The following is a 10,400-nucleotide window of genomic DNA, read 5'->3' as shown; positions in this document are numbered from 1 at the left end:
GTCCACATTGAAAAGTCAAACATGGGGTTAGGGTGGAGGGAGGGAGGGGAAGTGTGGGGGAACATGGAACATAGAAAACTGGCAGCTGGTCCCATTTAGATGCTCAAATTGCGGACTCTGTCTGCAGGGTGTTTGTTACTATTGAGCCCCTCTTCTCAAAGCGACAGAAACATGGGAAGAATGAGGGAGCCGGTGTGTTTGCTGGGACTTTGCAGAGTTAATATCAGCCAGCAACATTTTATTTTACCCGAGTGAAAACCCAGGTCAATGAGAGTAATACCGGACGGCAATCTTCATCGTTTTATTTTAAACAAGAGACATGTGGAAGTACCGCGATTACACCGGACACACAAGCACAGTGAGAATAGAGCTGGACCGTCCCAGAGTCCCAGCTCCCGGTTGTTAAATGTCCTCATGTACACAGTCTTTGCTGTGATTTTCAGGGGTTAGTTGCCGATGCCTCGGTCTGTATCCCTTAAACACTCTGAGACAGGAGATTCTCGCAGTCCCTGTTGAAAGATTGATGGACAGGAATATTTCCAATCTTTGGCCGAGTCGATCATAACCTGCTGTTCAATCATAGTTTTAGTCAAAGAATTAATGAGACATTCTGTTCACTACTCAGGCCTTGAACTCGGTTTGAGCAGACCAAAAACTGAAAGGTTCAGCACTTTTGCAGATAGAGCAGGTAAAGCTGGATCGAGGGACTCAGGGTGAATCCTGCACACACAGGATAGAAGCAGTGACAGGTACTCAGGGAGGGGAACTGGTCTCCTTTCTGTTACCCACTCACCCAAAAAGAGACAGTTAGAGACTGATTAAACATCCACCCCACTGCAATTCAGTACTGGAGAAAGACATAGACTCATCTACTCCATCCTTCCTCACTGTATCTGTGACATGGTACAAGGGAAAGTTTTCCAGTGCCCCTCACTCACAGACAGCAACTGACGTGTGTTCAGTCAGTATTAGTCTATCACTTAGTCTGAACAGGGGTCTCTCCAAGAACCTGCAAATGCAGAATCCGGAAGCAGCTGTTTTGCTCAGAAATTGGTCGTAGCAGGAGAACCCCTGGCTGAGTGTGGAAACATTTTAGATATGTCCTCAAATCATCTCTCATTCGGGAAGATAGTTTACAGTTCAGGGAAATTTGTCGGTAACATGTGAAGTCGAGGCTCGAAGGCAGCATCCATACCTCCAAACGGGTCATTTACCTGAACCCTTCTAACACCACCTAACCCTCATGTGGCAGAGTCTGCAGATCATGCATTGGATTTATCAGCTATTTCAGAACCCATCAAACTGGAGTGTAAAAAGTCATCCATAATCGCAGGGGACTGTCTGAGATGGAGGAGAATAAATAGGTCAATATGACCATCATCAATAATAATAAAGTGCAGAGGGAGGAGAGCGAGAGGAGGGAGATAGAATAGAGAGGGGAAGTGGCGACAGAAAATGTCCTGTGATTATTGGCCAAGACAGACCTACAAGGTACAAACTCAAGTTCTGTGATCAAGTCAGAGAGTTTATTAGTCTTAACTAAGATAGATAAAGTGAATGTTTAACAACAGCAATAGGTTTGCAGCATCACTCAGCACCGGTTCTTGCATCTGTGCTTGCTGGGGCGTGGACTTCTCTCTTTCTGCTTCCCTTGCTGTTTTCTTGACCGCAGTCTATCTTCTCCTTCTAAGTGTGATAACGATGTTCCGTGGACCCCTCTGTAAGTGCCGACAATGTCCTGTAACACCCTTTCTTTTTACCCTTCTTTGGGTGCAAAGATGTCACCATATTAGCTTTGAATTGTTCGAAGTATCCTAATTGGACCAGGTTGACATCATTGTTTGACCCTAGTTAGTTAATGGTTCAATCTACACACATTACAGATACTTCCTGTTCCTTTCTATTTTAACAAGGATACTAAAGGTCACATTCTCGCTGATAGAAGCCATTTTGAGTTTGCATTTCTACAGTGTCCTATTTATCTCATCTCACCCCCTGTAAGGATGTTGTGGTCTTCAACCTATCTTTCCCATGGTTCTGACAGAGAGGTTTTAACGGACTATAGCCTTGTAATGTCATTTCATAATGAAACAAGCATTAGCTCAAACAGACTGTAATATATTGATGTACATAGAGTGTGGGAAAATGGCGCACTGACACGGAACACAAAAGTCCGGGTGTATCAGGCCTGTGTCCTCAGTACCTTGCTCTACGGCAGCGAGGCCTGGACAACGTATGCCAGCCAAGAGCGACGTCTCAATTCATTCCATCTTCGCTGCCTTCGGAGGATACTTGGCATCAGGTGGCAGGACTATATCTCCAACACAGAAGTCCTTGAAGCGGCCAACATCCCCAGCTTATACACACTACTGAGTCAGCGGCGCTTGAGATGGCTTGGCCATGTGAGCCGCATGGAAGATGGCAGGATCCCCAAAGACACATTGTACAGCGAGCTCGCCACTGGTATCAGACCCACCGGCCGTCCATGTCTCCGTTATAAAGACGTCTGCAAACGCGACATGAAATCGTGTGACATTGATCACAAGTCGTGGGAGTCAGTTGCCAGCATTCGCCAGAGCTGGCGGGCAGCCATAAAGACAGGGCTAAATTGTGGCGAGTCGAAGAGACTTAGTAGTTGGCAGGAAAAAAGACAGAGGCGCAAGGGGAGAGCCAACTGTGCAACAGCCCCAACAAACAAATTTCTCTGCAGCACCTGTGGAAGAGCCTGTTACTCCAGAATTGGCCTTTATAGCCACTCCAGGCGCTGCTTCACAAACCACTGACCACCTCCAGGCGCGTATCCATTGTCTCTCGAGATAAGGAGGCCCAAAAGAAAAAAAAGAAAGAACATAGCATACAATTAGTCCTATTATTGTGGCTGTCCTTATTATTCACAAAGGCAAAATATGTCATGATCCATCACCCCCACATTGTGGGACCCCTCCTGCTGCACGACTTTTCCTTTACGTCGTGACTAAGTGCATCATCCACACAGACACATCTCTCAACATGGCATTTTGACATATTCCTGTGAAGATGACCGTCACTGCTTTGCCATCCAGCCTTGACATAGCAGTTCTTGCATAAATGTAAGCCATGGAAATGCTCTAACCTTTACACAGAGTATAGCAGTGTTCAGGTGATACAGAAAATCCAGTGAATTGGGCAGAGACAATCAGTTGATCGATCAAAGTCTCTTAGTTTTATGCTCCTATCTATACTACTTACTCCACAACTATTCTTTTGCACCTGAAAAGCTTGGATAGATGGCTCTGGATTGTGTTCTGTAAGTAAGGGGTTGTTCTCCTTTGAGAAATGGAGATTGAGAGGAGGTTTGTTAGAGGTGTATATAAGTTAGACAAGGATAACCTGTTCCCATTAGCTGATGGTACAAGGACTAGGAGACACAGACTGATGGTTTATGGCAAGAGATGGAAGGGAATGTGAGGAAGAACTTTTTCTGTTTTACCTGCTGGACCTCGCTGTCCACAAGTGTGGTGGAAGGAGAGAGAATCAATGATTTCAATAAGAAACTGGATAAACACTTGAAGGAAACAAACTTGCTGCAGTTACTGATCAAGCAAGGAAGTGAATCTGATTGGATGTTGAGAATATTTTGGAAGCTTTCATTCTGAATTTGCATTGACATTTTTAAGCTGCAAAATTCCACAGCACACTTGACCATCAACTTTAAGTGAGAAGAGCATAATGTTGAGAATATTTGTCGACTTCAATTTAGTCATGGCTTTTCATTTGTCACATTCGATGGCAAGGTTGCAGAAATATCTTTGACCGCGAGTGGGCATTGCGATGACCGGGAATCTAATCTGGGTTAATTGTTTGGAAGGCAGATATACTCACCACTATACCAGCATCGCTGGCATACATGTAGCTCGTCATTTATACAGTATACACACCAGAGCTCATTGGAACTCAAATGTCATTTCAACCATTTCAAACTGCACCTTAACACCACGTTCATGTTCCCATTGGAGGATAGGATCATGGAATGGTAACAACATCTCCGAAAAACCGACAAAATTCTAACAGGACTGGACAGACCAGATGTAGGAAGGATGTTCCTGATGGCGGGGGAGTCCAGGACCAGGGGTGACAGTCTAAAGATAAGGGGTAAGACATGTAGGACTGAGATGAGGAGGGAGTTCTTCACCCAGGGAGTGGTGAACCTGTGGAATTCTCTACCACAGAAAAGAGTTGAGGCCAAATTATTGAATAAATTCAGAAAAGAGTTTGTACTACTAGATTCGGGCATTTAGATGCTGATCAGATGAAATGCATTTTAATTTCCTCTTATTTGTAAGGCTTTTTTTTTACAGTACTACCTTTTAAGGCCACACAGTGATCAACGCCGCAAACTCACAGCCCCAGCGACCAGGGTTCAGTTCTGGGTACTGCCTGTGCGGAGTTTGCAAGTTCTCTCTGTGACGTGGGTTTCCGCCAGGTGCTCCGGTTTGCTCCCACAGCCAAACACTTGCAGGTTGATATGTACATTTGCCATTGTAAATTGCCCCGAGTGCAGGTCGGAGAATTGAGGGAAGATAGGAATGTGATAGGTAATATGGGATTAATGTAGGAATAGTATGAACGGGTGGTTTAGTTTATTTTAGTTTAGTGATACAGCACTGAAACAGGCCCTTCGGCCCACCGAGTCTGTGCCGACCATCAACCACCCATTTATACTAATCCAACAGTAATCCCATATTCCTACCACATCCCCACCTGTCCCTATATTTCCCTACCGCCTACCTATACTAGGGGCGATTTATAATGGCCAATTTACCTACCAACCTGCAAGTCTTTTGGCTTGATGGTCGGCACAGATGGTGGGCCGAAGGGCCTGTTTCAGTGCTGTATCTCTCTGTGACTCTCTGTACTACGAAAGCGTGTCTTTAGTTCTAAAATGAACGCCGCTTATGTCTAAAGGGATCAAGGAAGACGCAGACAAAGCGCTAACAGGGTACTGAGTTTGGATGATCAGCCACGATCGTATTGACTGGCGGTGCAGGGTCGAAACGCCGAATGCTCCTGCTCCAACCTTTCTATATTTCTCTTAAGTTGGTCACTCGGCCCGTCGTGTCGCGGCCGGCTCTCTGCAAGACCAGCTCACCTCCTCCCACCGACCCGCCTTTTCTCCATTACTCTGCAGTTTTGGTTTATTCTCGATATAATTATCCAATTCTGTTTTCAGGGTCTCGATTGAATCTGCCCCCAACACACTCGATGTTATTCCTCTCCAATTTCAGATATTTCTGAAGGAATGGGAATATTCTTGCATGACTCACTTTTAACCAGTAGATGGCATCAGTCTACAATCATTTGGATCTTGTGATTTGTGTACACACATATCGACCGCAATGGGTCTGATGCTGCCCGGGGAGTTCTCCAAGCACGCCGCCTTGGCAGGGACAAAAACACTGACGAATTATCCCAGTTCCTTGTAAATCTCCAGAGTGTACAAAAATAAAACACGGAGCGCAACATCTCTTTAAATTCGCCTTCAGCTTCTTTGAAACAACTGCCCTGAAAAAAAAACTGACCCAGCCCGGAACTGAGTTTGACATCAGATAACACAACGGCTCTTCAAAGAGACATCAAATTGGCAAAAGATAGAGCTGTTATCTCTTGTTGATTCCAGCACATAAACGTCTCAGAAGGATTTGACCACCCTCTTTCCTATCCACTGATAACTCTCGAAGCAGAGTGACCCAGATTCCTTTGTCTCCATATTGCAGCTGGGAATTTCAGGACCTTACAGTTCGCAGTGTGAGAGCAGTGACACCATTGTATACAAGTCATTTTATCAGAGTAGCTCATTTTAGAACTCAAGACACGCCTTAGTGGTATATAAACGGTAGAATTGTAAAAAAAAAAGCCTTATAAATATGGCAAGAGAAAATTAAAATGCATTCCATCTGATGAGCAGATAAATGCTTGACTCCAGTACAATTCATACCAACACAAAATAACGCGAACAGTATAACATTACCGTCTCTCAGACAGTAACCAGCCCTTTCACAGATGAAGTGGGTGGCTCTGAAAAGAGCCTTTGGGTTGACAAATTCAGGTCTGGCAGCTTCACTTGCCCTTCGTGCTCGGAGCGCTGGTTTTCTTGGGCAGCAGCACGGCCTGGATATTAGGCAGCACCCCGCCTTGTGCGATGGTCACCCCTCCAAGCAGCCTGTTGAGCTCCTCGTCGTTGCGGACGGCCAGCTGCAGGTGTCTGGGGATGATACGGGTCTTCTTGTTGTCCCGGGCCGCGTTGCCGGCCAGCTCGAGGATTTCAGCTGTCAGATACTCGAGCACAGCAGCCAGATAGACCGGGGCTCCGGCACCCACCCGCTCAGCATAGTTGCCCTTTTTAAGGAACCTGTGAACACGGCCCACCGGGAACTGCAGTCCAGCTCGGGAGGAGCGGGACTTGGCCTTGGACCGAGCTTTACCACTGGTCTTCCCTCTTCCAGACATTTCCACAATCTCACAAGCACTTTCACGAAGAATGTTGAGATCCGCCCACATTCCTCCTCCTTGTACCTTCTGGAGGAATGGAGTGGTGGGCACTGCTGATTGGTCACTCTGCTCTGTGCTCTTCATGTAACCAGTCGGGGAGCTGCTGAATTCACCAATCAGGAGACGCCAAGGAGATGTGGGCGGAAAATAACGGCGCCAAATTGTCAGACTGCAACCGATTTTTCAAATTTGAAAAGCCCGCCAATATATTGGGGCGGCTTCAATATAAAATATCACATTTCTAGTTCTTTTTTTACGGTTAAATAAATAAAACCTTTTTCATATTGTGTTATTCTACATTTGGTAACAAGTTCCAGATTGGCTTTTACATTCTGACATCTATTCGGGTTTACTCTCTGTCCTTTTTGAAACCAGCGGGCAGAAAGTCTCTTTCACAACATTCTCCAACCGGGCACATTTCATGTCAATTTTCATAATAATACCGCATCACTGATGAACGATTGTTTGTTATTCGTGGGAGACAACAGCGGAGTGTAGATTTTCAGTGTCAGGTGTCAGCGTGTGAGACGGAGGGTTCCGACACCACCCGGGGTTCTAGATAATGTAATTATTAATTTTTGAGGTCAAACTTGAACTAGGGAAATAAGTGACTGCGAACTGATGTATGTGCGTTAAATCGGCTTTTATTGTCGAAATACAGAAAAGGGGCCGAATATGAACACGTCCGAGAACAAACCTCACAAATGGTCAGTGGTCAGTAATTTATTTACGGGACATTATTAGTTAGAGACAGAAAGATCGCACGAGCACTGAAACTGCATTAACCAGAATCTATGGGAGTAAAACAGAGATCACAAAGGCAAGGACACTTGATATATAAATCAATATAAGTCGATACTATACAGACAATGTTGTAGCTTTTTCAGAGAAGTTGTGGGTGGCTCTTAAAAGAGCCTTTTTGTGTTTTGGGTGTGTTTCAGTACATTGCGGATATTTACTTGGAGCTGGTGTACTTGGTGACCGCCTTTGTACCTTCCGACACGGCGTGTTTGGCCAGCTCCCCGGGCAGCAGCAGGCGCACGGCGGTCTGGATCTCCCGGGAGCTGATGGTGCTGCGTTTGTTGTAATGGGCCAGGCGGGAAGCCTCACGCGCGATTCGCTCGAAAATATCATTGACAAACGAATTCATGATGCTCATGGCCTTGGAGGAGATGCCGGTGTCAGGGTGAACCTGCTTCATCACTTTGTACACGTAGATGGAGTAACTTTCTTTCCTGGATTTTCTCCGTTTCTTGCTGCCCTTCACTGGCGCCTTCTTCAGAACTTTCTTGGCGCCCTTCTTGGAAGGTGCTGCAGTTTTCTTCTCGTCAACCATGATCACGATCAATTTCAGACACAGAATTACCGAAATTTCGCTCCAAGCTCGCATTTTATAGACATCCCCAGAACCCTATGCAAATAAAGGATGGGAGAAGGCCATGTTCATGATTGGCTGGTTTACAATGATGTCACTGCCTGATGTTCTGTATCTATCTGACTGGGTATCTAAAGCAACCAATCACATTTTGTGCTTCTCACAGTCACAAACTGTCGCAGCAGTCAGATCGTCCAAACCCCTTTGCCGGCCCTTATCCATCTACATCAGTGACTTGCTGAGTCCCTCTTCCTCATCAACCATTTCTATTTTGCTAGTACGAACTCGTCTCTTTTTTCACTCTACGTATAATTTCTCTATAGTTCCCTTCCTTATCAGGATGTAGCGCCCCTCTGCACTTCCGTCCATCAACAGGACCGAATCGTCCAGTATAGTGGGTGTCAGAGTGGGGCAAATGCGAGCATTGAAGTGCAAGTCCTTATCTCCATGTAGCGTGCCAAATAAGGTTGGTCAGCTGCAGTCACAAGTAACCACATGAAAGATTTATATGACAGCACTTCTGATATGTCTTCCTTTTTCCTCAACCGAGGATACCCTTGTCCTCACTTTCCACCCCATCAGCCTCCACATCCAAAGAATCATCCTCCGCCATTTCTGCCACCTCCAGCGTGATGCCACTACCAAATACATCTTCCCCTCCCTTCCCCTGTCAGCATTCCGAAGGGATCGTTCCCTCCGCGACACCCTCGTCCACTCCTCCATTACCCCCACCACCTTGTCCCCTTCCCACGGCACCTTCCGCTGCAATCACAGGAGGTGTAATGCCTGCCCCTTTACCTCCTCTCTTCTCACAATCCCAGGCCCCAAACACTCCTTTCGAGTGAAGCAGCGATTTACTTGTACTTCTTTCAATTTAGTATACTGCATTCGCTGCTCACAAAGTGGTCTCCGCTACATTGGGGAGACCAAACATATACTGGGTGACCGCTTTACACAACACTTCTGCTCAGTCTGAAAGCATGACCCCAAGCTTCCGGTTGCTTGTCTTTTCAACACTCCCCCCTGCTCTCATGCTCATATCTCTGTCCTGGGATTGCTGCAGTGTTCCAGGGAACATCAATGCAAGCTCGAGGAACAGCATCTCATTTACTGATTAGGCACAATACAGCCTGCCGGACTGAACATTGAGTTCAATAATTTCAGAGCATGGCGGGCCCCCCATTTTACTTTTATTTTTAGTTATTCTTTCTTATTTATATTTATTTTTGTGTTTATTTTATTTTATATCATCTTAGTTGGTACAGTTTGCTTACCCACTTTTTTTTTCATGTTGGCACTTGTGCCTATTCAATTTTCATCCATTAACACCCTATCTGTTCGAATGCTTTGTCTTTCAACACGCCATTAACATAATGTTTGCCTTTGCTCCATGACCTTCTGGTCAGCTATTCGGTGACGTTGTCCTTTCTACACCTTCTCCTTTGTTATCTCGTGCCCCACCCCCGCTTTACTTGCTTAAAACCTTTCACATTTCTAATATTTACCATTTCTGAAGAAGGGTCACTGACCTGAAACGTTAACTCTGCTACTCTCTCCACAGATGCTGCCAAACCAGCTCAGTATATCCAGAATTTCTTGTTTTTATTATGAAAGATTTATATAGTGGCAATTACATAATTCTGGCTGAACTTGGTGAGACAAGGGAACTTATTATTACTGGCAACAAATATTCAGGAAAGATAGGCCTGAAAAAATAAGGAGGGTTGTGGAGCGGAAAGAACTGATCAAATATAATATGATAACACTGGCAGGGATGACGTTTTGAGGTGTTAACAAAAGAATCTATTTGGTCATATATGCGGAATATGGCAGGAGGAAGTGCATGGACATTCTGAGTCGTGAAATGTTTGTCCTTCCCTGCAGGGCACGTGAGTGTGGGATTCATTCTATGCCTCTCAGTATGTGATATTTACCTGTGGCTTTTACTCTACGTCTGTCAAACTGATTTCATTCAATAATTTCAATCTTCAATCGGTGATTCTGTTTTTTTTTCTCTGTAACATTCAGTTTCTAAATGGGTGATGATGGGTTTTGTTCTCTGAGTGTGGGTTTTGTTATGCATCTGTTAATATCTGATTTTGGAGTCTGGGCATTTCTCTTTATCTGTTAATTTCTGAATTGTGAATTTGGATTTTAATCTGCACCTGTCAGTTTCTGGTATGAAAGGTTGTTTGGTTTTGTCTCTGTACCTGTCAGTAAGTGGCATTTTTGTGTCGCTTTACACAGCACATGTTAATTGATGACATGCCAGCGTTGTTTTCACTCGACATGTCAGTCTCTGGTTTGGAGACCTCACCTGTGTTCTGTACCCATCAGATGTCTACATATAAGGATGGGTTTTAACCTGTTTCTTTCAATCTGTTGTATGTAAGTACTGTTTATTATCTGTATCTGTAAGTTTCTGATGAACGAATGTGGACTGTATCGTCTCCCTGTTAGTGGTTCATTAAGAGATATTTTACAAGGTACCTGCCCG

Source organism: Heterodontus francisci, chromosome 45 (assembly GCF_036365525.1).
Source record: "Heterodontus francisci isolate sHetFra1 chromosome 45, sHetFra1.hap1, whole genome shotgun sequence".
In the NCBI taxonomy this organism is placed as follows: domain Eukaryota; kingdom Metazoa; phylum Chordata; class Chondrichthyes; order Heterodontiformes; family Heterodontidae; genus Heterodontus; species Heterodontus francisci.
This window is presented reverse-complemented; position numbering follows the sequence as displayed.